This window comes from Mastomys coucha, unplaced genomic scaffold (assembly GCF_008632895.1).
Source record: "Mastomys coucha isolate ucsf_1 unplaced genomic scaffold, UCSF_Mcou_1 pScaffold7, whole genome shotgun sequence".
Lineage (NCBI taxonomy): Eukaryota > Metazoa > Chordata > Mammalia > Rodentia > Muridae > Mastomys > Mastomys coucha.
This window is the reverse complement of record NW_022196913.1, coordinates 21,190,913-21,201,162: the sequence shown is the minus strand read 5'-3', so window position 1 is coordinate 21,201,162 and position 10,250 is coordinate 21,190,913. Positions and strand designations below refer to the sequence as shown.

At 40.6% G+C, this 10,250-nt stretch overlaps 1 long non-coding RNA gene across 1 annotated transcript in view; it reads right to left on the bottom strand.

The window, feature by feature from the left end:
* Nucleotides 1-2,000, bottom strand: part of LOC116081626 — a 31,193-nt gene extending 29,193 nt beyond the window's left edge. The window contains exons 1-2 of the long non-coding RNA XR_004114938.1: nucleotides 1,932-2,000; nucleotides 730-865 (exon numbers count right to left, since the gene is read on the bottom strand). This is a non-coding gene — a long non-coding RNA (uncharacterized LOC116081626). The remainder of the gene's footprint in view (nucleotides 1-729; nucleotides 866-1,931) is intronic.
* Between the last annotated feature and the right edge of the window lie 8,250 nt (nucleotides 2,001-10,250).

Sequence of the window (10,250 nt, the reverse complement as noted above, 5' to 3'; positions counted from 1 at the left end):
ATTTTAAAAAAGGTTAACCTACCATCTCTCTAACAGGCAAGAGGACAATAAACAGTTCTGAAAAGTAGTATATATATACTGGTACTCCGAAATGTTTTGCCTGAAGACTGGTTTTGGCCCTGGCAGGAAGCATTGCAGGGAGCAATAATGCTCTAACTTATGGAAAAGAGTGCAGTCAGTTGAATAGCGTATAGTTGCCTTCCATTTTACCTTTGTAATTATTGATCAGTCATGTAAAGTTTCCAGATGTTTGTTTACCAGTAAACTAATTTGTTATTTTCTCAGTCTTCAGTTGGGGGCTAGGTGATCAACGTTTGTGCAGAGTTTCCCTCTATTTGATCTTTAGACACTCTATAGGAACCTGTAAGGCAAAGGAATTGAGTCTTCTAGGATTGTGATTGCATTTTAGTGATGACATTTATGTACAAATTAAAAAACTTTGAAAGGAATTAGGAATTTTATACTATATAGGCTTTTCGCACATTCTCACTCTTTCAAACTACCTAAAATACCATACCTGTGTAATATAAAAACCGAGGCATTTTTGCTAAAAGGAAAACAAACTGAACAAAGAGATTTGTTTTAAATATAAAGAAATGATGAGTCTTGACTAATGATGAATCTTGTGGACATTGTTGTGTTCCATAAGCAATGTTTAATTCAAAAGGGACAGAGTTCAAATGATTCACAACTTCTAAATAAAAAACAAAATGATGACTGAAAACTCACCCATGGAATTAAATGCTTGTTCCTGGGAATTGTATGTCAAAGTAACCCACCTTGGTAGTGTGTTGGATTCAGAGCCACAGAGAGATTGTTCTGTGGTATCCAGGTAGCCTAGAGTTCATTATCCCCCTCACAGTCTCTGGAAGAAGGGAATGTTCCATCAGCATATGGGTGTAGTGGTGAGTTTTGACTATAGCTATTTGTGCTCCCAGCAGATCTACTAATCACACACACACACATACACACACACACACACACACACACACACACACACACACACACACAAGCTTATTTTCAATGCCTTGGCTACCTCAAAGGCTGGGCACTCCTAAACCTTCCCCTGCTACCTTAGTCCCAATCAGGAAAGTGACTTGTGGCCACTTACCTGAAATCTCACATGGCTGGTTAACTTTATCTCTCACATAGTAGCCCAACCTTCTTCCCCTAGTCCTGGCAATTCTGTGTTCCCCTCTGCATCCTACTTGCACAACTCTAAGTGCCCTACCCTATGCTCAGCCATTCGCCATTGGCATCTTTATTGATCAATCAAAAACCAAATGGAGACAAGGACCTTTAGCATCTGAATACCCAGATTACTGATTCAATCAAAGCATTAGAACCAATCTCCAACATATGGCTTACAGTAACATTTGATATTTTTGGACTTATAATCTCTGGTACTACTAGGTTTTGTGTGTGTGTGTGTGTGTGTGTGTGTGTGTGTGTGTGTGTGTGTGTGTGTGTAAAGGACAAAAGGTATTAAATAATACCAGTAAAAGACATTCCCGAACATTCTACTATGAAAACCTTTGACAGTACCACCACAGTAGCTGCTCTCAAAGACTATCTTTAAGGGTCAGTACATAAAAACTGTGCTCAAAATAAGTTAAATGCTCTTGATCTACTGATATTACAGAAATTACAAAAAAATTAGTGTGTTTTATTTGTACTTGCTCACAGGCTTATATAGGAGGTTTTGGTAGGAGGTGAAATCACAGTTTTATTTTTGATTGGAAGATGTGTTTTCCACACTTTCAAAAGCATATCCAATTGACAATACTATATCTGTGTATAGGATTATATATTATACCATATATTACTACATACCATATATAAATTTATATTATATTATATTATATATTATATTATATTATAACCCTATACCTATAGTTAATAGGTATATCAGTAATCACCAGTTAACATACCCCTATGATCTGGAGGACACTCTGTATAAGGTGCATAATTTCCTCTACCTTACTAGGTAGGTGTTTGCCCTATACTTACAGATTTAAGAGTTAAGATTTAAGTTGATAAAGGGAATTGTTGGGGTCACACATCTACTATGACAGAACAACTGTTATAACTGATGAGAGTCTGTATTTAAAATGATTTAAAACACCTAGTCTGGTTTTCTAGGACAAAAAAAAATGGTCTGGTTTAACAGGCCATCCTTTATACTTTTTAGAAGGCAATGCCAGCATATTACACTATCTCTGGCTTAAATATAATGTGAGTGAACTATTTTATCTCTTTCCATGGAAGTACAAATAAATCAGTACAGTTGTAGTCTTCTAAATTAATTTAAAGAAGCTGTAACATAAAATCAAGTCATCATGCATTAGAGGGAGGTGCTCCATACATATTTTGAACATAAGTAAATGATTCAACTCTTACTTTATTTCCATACTTATTTGTGGGACAAAAAATGGGGTTCTGTGTCCGCTAGGGGCTAGGGCCACTGGGAGAAGTGGTAGGTGGAGTAGGAATTCTGATTGTGCCAACCTCATGAAACTGCTGGGTGGGCATTGAATCAAGAGAAGCCGTGGGATCTTGCTCTGGAGTGAGAAAAGGCACAGTCTAGAGTCCCTGAGGATCTGCCAGAGTCGGGCTCTGACTCTTGGGCACCACAGACGCTGAGCTGCTGGGCAGCATGGAAGAGCAGGCTCTGGGGTCCCTGGGCTGCACAGAGGCCAGAGATGTCAGGTTCCCACTCTCAGACATCACAGACGCTATATGTTGTGGAAGAACTGAGAACAGGCGGACTCTGGGCTGAAGGGAAAGGATAGGGAGAGAGCTCTGACAGGTTACTGTGGAGAAGAGAGTCCTTAGTTTGCTCAGTTGGTGGCTAGCTGTGGGCTGCTTGGTTTAGCTGGTGGCCATAGCAGGAGCAGGGTGAGGCTTCCCGGAGGGAGGTTAGATGTGCGTTCTTTTTTTTTTTTTCCTGTTTTTTTTTTCTTCACATTTTTTATTAGATATTTTCTTTATTTACATGTCATATGATTTCTCTTTTCCCAGTTCCCCCTCCAAACAAACAAACAAACAAACAAACAAAACCAACAAGAACAAACCCCTGTTGCCTCCCCCTCCCCATGCTTGCTACCCCACCTTCTCCCACTTATTAGCCCTGGCATTCTCCTACACTGGGGCACAGAATCTTCACAGGGCCAAGGGCCTCTCCTCCCATTGATGATCGATTTTGCAATCCTCTACTATACACATGCTGCCAGAACAGTCAGTCCCACCATGTATAGTCCTTGGTTGGTGGTTGAGTCCCTGGGAGCTCTGAGGGTACTAGTTAGATGTGCACTTCTTTAGAAGAAAACCTACTCCATTGTTCCAGCATGGTGGGTGGGTCCCAGTGAGCAGGGATAGTCCATGGGTTTTAAGGCATTTATTGTAGAAAGGCAGAGAGAAGGAGAGAGTAGAGAAGCAGAAGCTGGCCATGAGGGGACCATGAGAGAAGCAGAGGCTGGCCATGAGGGAGAGAGGAGGGAAGGGATGGGGAGAAGGAGGCTGAGAGGGGAGAGTAAGATCAAGAGAGTAAGAGAGGGAGTAAGAGAGAGAGAAGGGGGCAAGCAGCTCTGTTTATAATGGGCTGGGGGCTATCCAGGCTATTGCCAGGTAACTATGGGGAGGAGCATACCTGGCTGTTGCCATGTAATTGTGGGGGTGGAGTCCAGACAGAATACCAGCAGCTTGGGGCATTGCAGATGTGACTGATGGCCGGCCACACACCTCTCTGGGAGAGTTGGGGGAGGACTGTGAGAGGTTGTAGCTACAGCAGGACGCAGGGGCCCAGGAGGCATGGCCGAACTCCTAACTTACCATGAAGGCATAAGTCACCACCCACCAGATCTCGGGGTTCCAGGCCTGTGCACAGTTCACTGCCCCACACCTATTTCTAAAGTTGACTCCTGCATAAGCATATTGTCTTCCCCTGACAAGTAATCTCTAGACTTCTTACTGGAGGCTGGCCTTATCAAAAATTTTTGCTTACTCCTGGTAAGGCATCTTCAATTCACAGTGAAGTGTCTAGTACCTGTCCTGTTTTACCACTGTGAAGTCCATGGGGAGCTGGGTGAGGGAAACACAATAGCCCTTCAAAGATTTTCAACTTTAAAGTGTTCCTTTATTTCAGTGGGCACAAGATACAGTACATTGTTATAGAACACAAAGGGATGGTACAATGTTCAAATGCCTGTGTTCCCTAATGATCAAACCAGAGGAATTACTATATCCATCAGCTGCTATTTGACAAGCCCAGGATCTACTCACTCCTGCTGGGTCTTTGAATTAGTGTATCCTTTATAATCTGTCTCAGTTTCTCAGCTGTCAAGTTATGAAAAAAAATAAAGTAATCTGCATATTTGCTCAGCAGGAATAAGCCAGTTTATTTGCACGGAAATAAATGGGAAGTTTGTCCTTTAAGGAGCTAAGCTTTATAGGTTGCATCACATAACTTACTGGTTGCTTTTCTCTGCCCCAAATATAGTCCCTTCCCACCACGGGAAAAACATGCCATCCTCAATTTACTTTTTAAAACTTTTTAGAAATTTCTGGTATGAATTACCAGACCTTTTGGAACTTAGAGGTCACAGATTTTATGTTAGATTTATTTTCTCTATATTATTTTATTTTAAATTTAAGCACTTCTATTTAAAAGGAATATTTGAAGTCAGTTTACTTTGTCCTCAATTCAAATATGATTTAGTACTCTAAATCTTGTCTATAGTGGTAACCAGAGAATTCTAGCTAATTCTTTTGTGCTAACTACAGCAGACAGTGCTAATCAACACAAACTCTTTCCCATAAGACCTGTATGCCACTTGATTTTGGAGGTCTCTGGTTGGCATAAGATTCTAACAATTATCTGGAGATAGTGGACAGGGAAAAAGATCAATTTTCATCCATAGAATAATGGATTATGTAATAAATAAAATATGTTGATTCTTTTTCTCCTTGGGGGAACACCTTGAAGTTTTAATGAAAAGGTACATTGCAATGAAAGGTTCTGACATTCTCCCATACTCTATGACTGATCAATTTAATTTTATCAATAAAAATGTTTTTGGAAAAAAAATGAAGTTTTGAATTAAAAAAACAAACAGCCACAAGGATTATAATGTACTTTCCCTTGTAGACAGGTTCTCAGTGAACGTCACATGGAGAGGTATATCATCAGCCTGGCCCAGATATGACTCTATGGGGACAGCCATTTACTCCCACTTCCTTGTTAGCAGAAACTAAAAGGTGCAGGATGGAAGGCCAGGCCAGATGGGAGCACTCATCTTTTCCATGAACATCGGGATTGTGTTAGCACATTCCTATTGTATTCAAACAAATTGGTGTTAAATCCCTAGTGAGTGGCCACATTTCTGTTAAGTTCCTAGAATAGTGCTTTTTATCAGTTCATTTTTGCTACCTTTGCCCCAAGTGTGAGTGGTACTAACCATGATTCTTTGTACTTGCAGCGATCCTTCATGGTAATGTAGAAGGAAGAATGACCAAATAGCTTAAAGTTCTGTAATGTACCTGGAGCCTTACTAAGAGATACTGTCTTCTGAGAGGCCTGACTATTGCTGGTGGTTTTAAGAAAGCAGGGACTACCTAGGACTGGAAAACAAGGATTGGACTATGCCAGAAGGTCTTTAATCATTTCCTTGGGGGCCTTTGTTCTTCTGGAGGCTCTCTTGGTTACAAGAAACAGACATGTACTTAAATGGCCTCACGTGAAGGAAGATTTATTCAAAGTTTTTGTGTGGGAGAAGCTGAATGACCAGATTCACTGAGAACAATGCAGAACGGCTGTGACATATCTGTCTTGGAATCTGGTGCTCTAGCCTTCCTTTTTATCTGGGTTCCTCAGTGCATTTGGAGTCACTACCTCTTCATAAATATAGCAGTCTCTATCCTTAATGGCCACCCAACTCTGTTAACTACCACCTAGCTGCTGCAGTCACCCCTAGTTAACTAGTTCAGTGGCTGGTTACTCCAGTTCTCAGTTCTGTAAAAAAGGACCTGGGAAGAACTCATTGTGCAAAGGCTGATCATAGCATCACACATCCGTAAGTCCAGAGTTTTACTGTGCTGGAGTCAGGGTGCAGTCAGTTTAATCAGCTGTTAGCAGAAGGTGCTGATATCATAGTTGCCTTTCACAGTCTCTTTGTTTTCTGGGGCTTCCATTACCTGTGGAGGTGTGAGAACATGATCAGTAAGCCTGGGATTAGAACCACAGAGCCTCTTTAACTCACTTGGGGTTGTTAAAGTAATACAATGGCCATTTCTAAAGCTGGCTCCAAAAGGCTAAGAAAAAAAACATTTAGGGATTTTATCTATGACTCTTAAGATTTATATCTATCTTCATATATTTTCTTCCGATAGAAATAGAACCATTTCAGAAACACTAAATATTCCTATAATTATTTCTACTTGCTGTTTCACGACTGAATGATCAAGACTGTTCTCTGCCACCCCAAAATGAGATGAGATTAAAAAGAGAGGACGATTCCTGTTCTGCTTTGCACTCTGAAAATTATCAGAAAATAATATAATAGATCAGAGGTTTCGAGGCTGAGAAGCTTGAATTGCGTTATAGAGCTACTTGACATAAACTGCATTTCCTTCTCCTCTACCTTTCCAGTTCATGAAGTGAATTGTTAACAGTCCCTTGTGATCAGCCCTATACTTGGCATCAAATTTGAATTATTTTGTGAGATAGTATGCTAAAGGTTAGTGTATTTGGGGTAGGACAGCACTTTTGAAATCTATTGCCATTTTTTGTCTGTCTGTGTGGCATGTGTTATGTGTGGGGTCCAGAACACTCTATCTTCCTCTGAGATGTGGACATTTTTGGGAGGGGGGGTCTTAAGGTGCTTTATTATAGGAGAGAGAGAGAGAGAGAGAGAGAGAGAGAGAGAGAGAGAGAGAGAGAGAGAGAGAGAGAAGAGGCTGGCCATGGGCACTTGGAGAAGGGGGGAAGGGAGGGAAGGAGCAAGAGCTGAGAGCAGACAAGAAGCTAAGAGGTTGAGAGCTACAGTTCTTTTTTACTGGCTAGCAAGCCCCCAGGACACATTTCACTGCATGAGCTGGTGCTGGGGTTCCAGACATGTGACTCTAAGCCTGGCTCAATATGTGTAATCCTGTATGTATATGAGGATCTGAACTCAGGCCTTCATGTTTGCAGAGCAAATACTCTATCCACTGAGCTGTGCTACCAGACTCCTATAAGATTTTTGCTGAGCACAGATAAAGACCGTATTGCAGTCTGTTTATCCAGCCTTTTCAGTTCTGAGGCAGGCATCTTAGGACTATTATGTATGCGGACCAGTGCCACGGACCAGTGTATGCGGGCAGTACCATGGCGAGCAGAGATCTTAGGAAAAACAATTAGTCAGACTGATGGGGAAGTGACAGGATCCTGCACTGAGTGCAGCTTGTTATGGCTCTGTTGATAAACTGGTCTGTGAGAAATTTACCTAGCTTCTTTTTAGGACTCAGTTTCCTCATCTGCAAAGTAGGCATCAATTTCTTTCACAGTTCCCAAGGATCCTTGAAAAATTTGCTTATTAATAATGGGAAGAATGCTTAGAATGTATAAATATTTCCTAAGAAGAGCTGGTATCTTTCCTCTTGCTATAAGATTGGAGGAACTATGCAGCATCTCTTCTGCTCATCTGTAATTTAGTCAGCTTGTGTACATACTGCATTGCATTAAACGCTGAACTCTGATCCTCATGTTTAAACATATTAAATACAAAATATGAGTAGTGTAAATTGTATGAAACACTTTTGTCTCCCACTTGGAGTCTCAGCAGTGCAGGGTCACTAGAAACATTACACAGATGCTGCCAAAAGTAAGTGGAAATCTTTTGGATGGTGATTGGCAAATGGTGCTGCAGCAGAAGCAGTAGAAACTCATTGCCGAGTTTTTATATGTGGGCCAAGGAAGATTGAAGGTGGGCAAAGACTAAGGGAGTTGTTTATCTTATTTTCACATTAACTTTTACAATGCTACAGAACACAGAGAGGTGACACTGATAAGAGACTCCAAGTTTGAAAGTTTTCATTCCCATAATAGCTTGGCAGCTATTTGCTGCCATAAAAGAACGTCACTTTCTGTCCCATCAGACACAGTTCTACAACAGGCCAGTTCTCCAGTTGAGTTGTGGGAAGGGAAGACATTGTACTTTAACTTCAAGATCACAGTTTACATGTTGTGTTTTATTATAAAAATATGAGTGCCACCAAATTGGGTTACTCTTTCACACAGAGCCACCGAGGAACTCTGTGGAGGCTGCTCACTAGCATCATCACATCTCACTATTCAGCTGCCCATCTATTGGTTTTCTTTATCCCACATCTTACTGTTGCAGATGAACAGTGATTTGCAGTGTAAGCAGAAATCCTCATGGGGATGAGGATAGGAGTTTGGTGTGTTTATACGTCCTGCAAGCTGTGGGCAGGACTGGTGGGGTCCTTTAAGCTGTGGATGGGAACTAGATGGACACATTAGTCCTACGGGATATAGACAGGAGCTGGGCAAGTGTGTAGGTCCTATAGGATGTGAAGCTCTATAAACTTGCCCTTGTCATATCATGTTGTGTTCTATTTTGGCTGAAACTGTTTTGCTTTTTTTTTTTTTTAATTTCTGAAAAAAATCACTATGATTCTCCAAAGTCTTTAATAGTCTTTCCTGGAAAATGTTGAAAAACTATAAAACAAACTCCTTGGATTACAGGAGAAACTACTGATGAGGTAAGTTTGAAGATGGACATGCTTTGGTTTCAGTTTTCAAGAGCTGTAAGTGGACATAGAGAAACTTAGCAGCTCTCCGTATCAGTGACTCCTCTGTTCTCTGAGAGGGGGAGATTTATGGCATCCACAGGGGCTAGGGCCACATAACCCAGTGTAAGCTTACAAGGCGTTAGCTCCTCGATGCCAAGTGAATTTTGGAAATGATTCTCCTTTGCTGACAGTCCCCTCATTACTGATTGTGTGGACTCATTTATCAGGCATTTCTTAAAATAAACCGTTCATTTATACTAATAGGACTTGGCAGCAAGAAAAAATTGGCAGGACTTGGAGTTCCTAGTGTGCCCTCCCTTCTTAAAATTGAGTTGCCTTAAAAAAAAATTAAAACACCAGCATTGAGGAGTTTGAAACGTCTTGAGATAACAATTTTCAGAGACCAGCATGGAGTTCATTAAAGCAGAAAGAATGGCATTATAAATCTTGAAAATGGTAAAGAGGAAATATGCTCAAAGATGCTTAACAAAGGACACAATAAGTCCATTGTCGCCGACTTTCTCCTTTCCCACTCTTCAGGCATGGAACTCCTCTTGTGGATACGTGTGTTTCCTATTTTTGGCACCACATGAGCTTTTGAAGAAAGCTAGCTCACTTCTCCATGGGGTGTTTACTCTCCTCCTTGAAGGCTATATCAGCTAGCTGCTTCTCTTCGTTACGCACAAGATGTGCTGTTTCTCTACAGCCAAGATAATCCTTCTCAAGGCTTTCTTATTTCTGTACTCCTATCCCTGGGCTTCTGATGCTAAATTTCCATTTCATACTCCCCTGGAATTAAGGGACATTAGTAGAACTGATCACCTTTTTCTCCCAAACAAAAATATAGCTGTGGAACTCACAATAAAATTTAAGTTTCAGTTGATTCTTTTGACTCAGGAAAAAGTTTGTCAGCTCTGAGAATAAAGAAGGCTAAAGAGACTCCAACAAATTTTCAAGTGCATTCTTGCATGTGTGCATGCAGAAGCATTTGGATTCAGATGATTATGTATACATATACCTTTGTAACACACCATATAGGGATGTGCTTTTAGGTAACAGAGCTATATGGGTCATATTGTGTGTTGAAACTTGAGATCACATCGAAATGATGCATATCACTGTCTGGGGGTAAATGAAATTCTTTACAAGCACAGAGGTCTGCAGATAGATGTCACTAAAAGGAGTGCCATGTGCTAGGTGGACTGGACTCCAGTACTTTTCTACCCTTGAGATAGTGTCTGAATTGCTGCTCTGACAACTCGCTTAGATGGCTATTGAATGACAAGTGGCGCCCATTCTCTTTATATCTTTTCTATAATTACGTTAGAGCTTGTTATTTTGGAAAACTCATCCTTATAGTAGACAGTTATTTTTCTGAGATTTGTATTTTGAAGTTTATGACTTCTGCCCAAAATTTAAGAAGGAATAAATATATTAGTAAATATATTAGTTAATAATAA